Source organism: Plecotus auritus (assembly GCF_963455305.1).
Source record: "Plecotus auritus genome assembly, chromosome: 1".
Lineage (NCBI taxonomy): Eukaryota > Metazoa > Chordata > Mammalia > Chiroptera > Vespertilionidae > Plecotus > Plecotus auritus.
This window is the reverse complement of record NC_137770.1, coordinates 166,409,587-166,417,246: the sequence shown is the minus strand read 5'-3', so window position 1 is coordinate 166,417,246 and position 7,660 is coordinate 166,409,587. Positions and strand designations below refer to the sequence as shown.

The 7,660-nt window shown below is 35.5% G+C and overlaps 1 pseudogene across 1 annotated transcript in view; it reads left to right on the top strand.

The window, feature by feature from the left end:
• The first annotated feature begins 294 nt into the window (after positions 1-294).
• LOC308241601 (proline-rich protein 11-like) overlaps positions 295-7,660 on the top strand; it is a 42,600-nt pseudogene continuing 35,234 nt past the window's right edge. The window contains exons 1-2 of the transcript in view: positions 295-390; positions 6,987-7,119. The product of the transcript in view is annotated as a proline-rich protein 11-like (transcript). The remainder of the gene's footprint in view (positions 391-6,986; positions 7,120-7,660) is intronic.

The window sequence follows — 7,660 nt, the reverse complement described above, 5'->3', positions numbered from 1 at the left end:
GAATATTTAGAATTTTTTGAGTAATGTGGTAGAATACAGGAATTAATTTTACCATTTTATTGAGAGGACTTTAAAGTCTTTATCATAACAAAATTGGCCAAAAAAAATTGTGCTGTTTATGACATTTAATAGGTTTGCTTTTTACAGATATACAGAATAAGTCCACAAGATGGCGCTAAGGTAATTAAAAATTTTAAAGGATTATGGGTTGTGCAACTTCAAATAACTAAAAAAACAAACAAAAAAAATTTCCCACCATGGTTATCATAAGATAGCTGCCTTATTGGTCTCTTAATGAAAAATGGAGACGAGGAAAAGAAAACAGTTTCCAAAATCAAAGCCAGGGTTTTAAAAGCTGACAAATGGCTTTCTATGAATCTTTATGATCTGGTAAGTCTCAGTATCTTAAGAAAAATATAAGTGACTTCCTATAAGCAAAGTTAAAGATAAATGGAATGCTATGAAAGGATTAAATATAGAAACATTGAGGGAAAAATGCATTTCCAAAAGACAGCATAGCTTTCCTCAGTGCAAAATTACATTAATCTCAATGAGAGTTATTTTTACGAAATGGAGGGAGAAAATAACAATTTTTCACATATTTGTTGATGTAAGAAACATCCAAAACTATAGAGAATTTTCTTAAGAGTTTATTTGAGCCAAACTGACAACAATTGCCAGGAGGCAAGATCTCAAATGCTCTAGAACAGCGATTTTCAACCAGTGTGCCGCAAGAATTTTTAACATATGCAATACCTGACTATTTAGTCAGGGGCACTGACCTCTTTTCCCTTAGACTGTCAAATAAAATAAAAATTACAACAGCCAACACAACAATAGCCATCTGGTATGAATGAACCAACATTATACCTATTTTTTGTCAGATCAGCAAAAAATATATTTTTGTGTGTGCCGCAGAATTTTAGTAATTAGTTCATGTGAGCCATGAGATGAAAAAAGTTGAAAATAACTGCTCTCCGAAGACAGTTTTTCAGTTTCTTTTATGCATTAAATTAAGGAGGAAACATAAGGAAAATTACATGAAGGTGGGAGAAAGTAAGGCAGAGACCTAATTATAGGATAGTTAAGATTATGTGCTCTCTTGCTTTAGAAGGAGGGGTCTGAAAAGAGGCATTTCAAGGGTGTCTTAATATAGATGTGCTGAAACAATGGACAAGGCTTGCTAAAGGCAAAGATAAGCTTTTTACTAAAGAAGTTATATGCCTCGGACATGACTATTCACCATGACCTACTCAGTTAACAACTTATGATTAGGTACCCTTGTGAGGTTACTTTCCATGGAACCCCTTTTTTGTCCACATATTTAAGAACTCCACTTATAGCTTCTTGGGTTTTGTAGACTGGGACAACAAATGTTCAGTTAAAAATAGACAAATTTTTAAAAATCAGTTAAGAGCCTAATTACCACACCAAATTGACCAGTCCATTTCCATTCTCTTGAACTAAGTCATGAAGCTTGCAGACCATTAACATAGTTGGTCTAATTCAACTGCATTTTCCCAAGGTTTGGCTTCAAGACAGCATCTAACTGGTTGATAGCATTGGAAAGCACTAGAGGGTACAGGCTACAATTCCTTCTATATGAAAGTATCAGCCTTCTTTTCTGTGTTTCTTTTGGTTTTGTTGATGCTGTATTATTTTTTTGGCTTAACATTTTCCCTCACTCATACCTAATTCATTTTTACTCTTTGGGACCAGGAAGAACTGAGAAGCAATTATTCCTCGTTTTTCTTGCTTTAAAAGTGTCATTTTATTGATTATTAGCCATTTTTGAATAGTGTGGATAAATTTTTAAGTTTGTTAGCACAAAGTTACACATGAAAAAATAAAATATAAAAGCTGGGGTCCTGGTGGTTTTTGAAAGCATAAAACACAACTTAGAAAAGAAGTTCTAGTCCCATAAGATCAATGTTTTTCTTAATGAAAAACATTTCAGACTATGAGTCATGTGTAACTTAGCTAGGAGTTTTAAATCTTTAAATCTTAATCCTTTGAAGCTTTATGGAGGCAAGCTCTTAAATGGAAAGCATCCCATACCTAACTTCTAAATGGCCTCTTTAAGATTAAAGTATAGCATCAATTATGCATGGCCATACTGAAATCCTGTTACTGAGCAAATTTTTCAAAATTCATTTCTTAATTATCAAATTAATAGTCAATGGAGGAAAAAAATATATCCTCTTCCTGGGTTCACCTTCAGTTTAGTGGCTATTCAGTGATATTCATAGCCAAAGGGAAGAGGAAATAATTGCAGTGTAGCCTTTCCATTATTATCTCTTTGTTTACTAAACACTATCGAGTCCCTAGGATATGTTGATAACAAATGAACCCAGACAGAAAACAGAAGCCCAGAGTTCACTGCCCCAACATCCATGGCTGAAGAAAAACCCTGCCAAGAACATTAGCTCGGGAAGACAGAAAGCATGACATGGACAAGAACACGCAAACGCAGTTAAATGTGACAGACACTGTGAATTTTAGTCACTGTGTATTCAAGGATGAATAAGACACCATTCTTGTCCTCATAGACTTCATAGCCCAGTTAAGAGACAGGCATTTATACAAATAATCACAATAGCTGCTGTCACTGTACAGATCATCACACCACTAGGAGGCAGGTTTGAGTTGCATTGGCTGTAAGACCCTACACCCAGAGGAGACCTGTTTAGAACAGCTTCCTGAGCATTGCCTGAATGCAATGTGTAGCACCAAAATGGCATGAGATCCTTACAATGTCCTTATACTCAAGTTGTTACCTTTCTAGCTTAGGCAAGAAAATTAATATACAAAAAAAAACTGAACACAGCTCTAACAAAGATGTAAATCCAACTAATATTGCAGTCTAGCAACTGTAAAGTCTATATTTGTGTTTCCTTTCCAACATTCTCAACCCTGCCTGACTTTAAATCATAGATGCTCAAAGGGTAAGAATCTGTTTGAACAGCAGTGATCTAAAAAGGAAGTTTGGAAAGAGGCAATTTGACTTCTATTCTCCCTACTCTATAGAAGCTGCACTTTTCAGGGTTTACAATGAATTCTTAGTTGAAGGTTCAAACATTATTGTAGAATCATATCATGGTTTATGTGTTCCGTCATTCTTTTTCCATCTCCCTCACCATACCCAGCCAGTTGCCAAACCTTGTAGTTACCACCAATGTCTCTCACATCCATCCCCTTTCCCATTCACACTAACTGTATTAATCCTAGTCCCCTCTCCCCGCAGCCCCGACAAATCTCATGCACACTTAAAGAATTAACTGAAGAACATTGAATAAAGGGACTATTTACAGAGGTGTAAAAGGTAGTGAAGCTCCCAGGGACTTATAACAGCTGGAAGCCATCACCACCTTGAGTCCTGAAGGAGCAAGATGAGGAAGTTGTGTTACTGAAACCCAAAGAGAGCTGTACTTCTAAGAAAGGGGCCACCTGTTAGAGAATGTGGCTTCAAGGAAAAGGAAGGCAACATCATGGCCCAGAGCTGTAGGGAATTTGCAGTAAGGAGTAAATACTCCAGCCTCTTTCTCCTCTGACACCCCAATCTCCTGTTTTTTGTCTCCAATTGGCCAAGCCTAGTTAAAAGCCAGATGCAAAGGAGTCCCGGTGACTAGTCCACAAGGCTCATAAGGGCAGAAACTAGACCTCCAGGGACAAAGAAAGAACAGCGCACTCTCCTCAGGAAGCTCAAAGCCCAGGATATCTCACCTAGACTTTGTAACTACCTAACTGTTCTCTCCCTTCTGTGGTTCCATGTATTGGTTCCATAAATAGTTTTTAAATTTTTTTAGTTGGAGTTACACATCACAAAAGCATTCTCTACCTTCTACTTCCTTTCTAGCTCTGTTTCGTTATTTTCTCAGCAGTTATATTTCTCTGAAATTATTATGTTCATTTTTTATGTTCATCGCTCCTCGTCTGCTTCCCCAAATAGAATTAAGCTGCCTGAGAGCATTGGACTGTGCCTAGTACAGAGTGGGCACTCATTTATTAAGGAATAAAGGCATACACATGAATGACCACGGTATGTTGAACAATATGACTGATGCAAAATGAATCAGTTACAAAACCTGAACCCAAGGACGTAGAAATTAATTCATCTTTTTAATGCCCAGCATCTTTGAGTGCAGTTCCCGAAGACATATATTATTGTCAGGATGCACAATCCTCATCTTTTATTACAAGAGCAAAAGGGTAGAAATCACCTGTTTCTCTGCCCAATGGCAGCCAAGACATGGGCATATGACCCATACCTTGCCAATCAAATGCTCCACTTTGAACATTGGAGGAGTGGCAAACAGAAATATGTTCCAATTATATCACTTCTTGTCTTAAGAATTCATCAGTGATGCTGTTTCAAGTATTTCCAGTTAAGTATAAATTTCTTGGGCTGATTTACAGATTTTCCAGGTCCTTCTTATGTACCATTAGATTAATTAAAAGCTAGAATTAGAGTTCAAGATCAGGTCTGTCCAACAACAACAACAAAAAACCATGTACTGTCTTTTCAAATGTTACCTCTGGCATCAAATGAATGAATCAGTCAGAAAAGAATTAGTGAGTTGGGCAGATGTGTTTTTATTTTACCTTACAAATCACAGAACTTTATAGTTAGAAGATGTAACTTTTAAATTTTCTAAACATTCCTTTCAAATGAGAATTTATTCTCATTCATTGTGAAGGAGTCATGGCCACTTTTAACATTAAGAAGCTGTTTCTTTTCGTCTCTTACAAAGAAAGCAACTAGAAAAATCAACTGCAATAAAGAAGTCATGTACTTGTCTAAACTGTTTCATGAAATTGATTTTGGTTTTTATCAAAGTCTTAAAATCACAAAGTATAAAGAGTATATATAAATGTCAAATGTTTTATTTGAACTGTTTTCTTGAAAATTCACCACTAATTCATTAAAGGAGAAGAAAGAAAGCCTAAAATCAGAATTTAAAAGGGTGTTTAGAGAATGGTAACAATTATTTCTAACCCAAAACCACAGTTCAATTCAATCAGGTAAATATAAAAATATACATTACTATTGGCTGGTCAGTCCTTCAATGTACATCTGACCTCAGACACCATTCTTGCAAATAGAAGAGAACAATGAAGCTACAGAGGGAAAGAATACTGAGAGGGAAAGCTTATATTTTGGTGAGCTATATCTTACATTAATGATGGTATAAATAAAATAATAATTATAACTCACCATTTATAGGTCCTGTTAGTCTTATATTAGCCTTTGGTTAAGAGCCTGATTCTAGGTCCAATATTGGCAATTAAGGGATTAATTATTTAGTAGATGATTTTAAAGATATTTTTTTCTTGATAGAGAGTGATTACAGAAGTTAGATAGATTGTGGATAGAAAGAGATAAATGATAGATATAGATAGATGATAGGTAGGTAGATAGATAGATAGATAGATAGATAGATAGATAGATAGACAGCTGATAGGTGATATTCAGATAAATTGAAAGCTTTCTGATATGATATTGAAAATAACAATTTTCCTGGATGTAGTTATCAGTATATAAACACTGGTTAAAGTTGAGACATATTTCAATATACAATTTTGCAATTTCACTCAAGGCAACAGGAAACCACTGAATAGTCCCCAGTATTAGGAGAGCTTAAGTCATGTCATTACTTATTAAGGTTATATAAAGCACATGTCAACTACACCAGTAATACTGGTATTGGTTTATGACACTCCAGGATTTCTCTACTTATCTTGAAGAGTGGTATAAAATTATCAAAACAAAATTAACATTCTTAATTTTTTTAAATATGTCTTAAGAGTCTGCAAAAGAACTCAATGAATATAACCAAATAAGTAATAAAATATTTCACTTCAAAGTTGCAGGAAATCAACAGTCTTTACCTAATAAGCTAAGCAAGATTATGGCTAAAAGTCAGAGAAATTACTCAGATCTGTGGAAACATTATTTGCCTGATGCTATACCTCCACCCAGTGGCAGTTAATGCTAACTGGACTAGGGGGACTCCAGCCAGAGAAGAGCAAAGGAAAGAACAAAGATGCTCACGGCTGTAAAGAGCTTCTGCAAAAGGCCAGGTTCCAACAACACTAGAACTGCCTTATACAAACCACATCCATTATTTCAAAGCATTCAGAGTCTCAAAGCTGCAAGACCATTTAGAATGAGGAAACTAAATCATTCGACACCACAGTTATGCCTACAATATGAAAAACAAACAAACAAACAAAAAAACATGAAAAGTGGAAAATTAGGTCAATTGTCCAGGTATTTGATGCTACATAATTAATAACCCTAGGGCTGACTTTTCCACTGTATATTCTTAGGTAACATTTGTATACTCTGACATTAGAATTTGAGCATTTTGCCTTCATTGGGTTTTCTCTGATTTCCACGACATTTCTTGTGAAATGCTATTCCCTTCAGCATGTAAATTCAATGAAAGAACAATCTGTCTGGTTCATAGCTGAAGCCCAACCTTAAAACAATGCCTGTCCCATATTATGTTCTCAATACATATTTATCGATTTAATGAAGAAATATGATTCCTCCTATAATAATTGAGATATGTAGTCTTTTATTCTCAAATTCCTTTGAGAATCTGAAAAAAAGCAATAAATCCTTTCTCCCAAGATATACATATATAATTATGCACACAGTTTCATTGGACTCAATCACTCATGTTTATGGACTAAAGATGAAAAGTTCTACTCTAAAAATAACATTAAGACCAAACTTCAAAATTGGGAAATTGAGATGATTAATTGCATACATTATTTTTGCCCACCTTGCTTCAGCCGTTATTATCTCAGATCATGACCTGACAATAAAATGAAAACTAATGGAGGGAAAAATCAGTTATATTTGAAAATCATGCAAAATATCAAAAAATATATATATATGAGAAGAACACAAGAAAAAAAGATTAATCTGAGAACACCAAACACTCGGTCTACTATTGTTCCCATTCTCTTCTTTACAGGGTTGTGCCCAGAGTGGTCATAGTGATCAGCAGTCTGAGAAGAATGAGATTCGCCAGGTCCAAATGCCCCCAAAGAAGGCACGCCTGGGGTTTTACCCCTATTCTGCAATAAGGGCCAAGCCAGTGCTCAGAAGTTTTCCCATAAGTCCATAAATCTATTGCTCAAAATGAATTTGACACCAGGCAATAAATCTATTGCTCAAAATAATTTGACACTAAGATAGTGTCCTAGCTCTGGGCTCTGAAATCCTTGTTGCACCAGTAGTTGTACAACCACCCTTTTTTATGTCAGGTTTTGCAACCTTTCCTTTCCTGCATTTTTACAGTAGAACATAAGACTTTTTCAACTGTTCTCCAAGAGCATTTCTATGGGGACATCTGGTGCTGGTTTGTAATTTCTTGGTTTGCAACCTCGGGAGTTCCCCAGGTGTAATTTGGCACTGGCCCCATACATGAAAGGCAGGGAGATACTAAAAAAAGAGGCAAACCATTCCAGATTGGTAGGTGACAGGTTTAATAAACAAGAAAATGTAATATATATGAGACTTGTCTTGGGCAGTGATAAGACAGTATCTCTGCACCCTCACACCAGAATCTTAAAAGTTTATATAGAGGCCTTATTTTTAAATATTTTCCATGATTACAGTCCAGATGGTCTCAACAACACAGTGCTC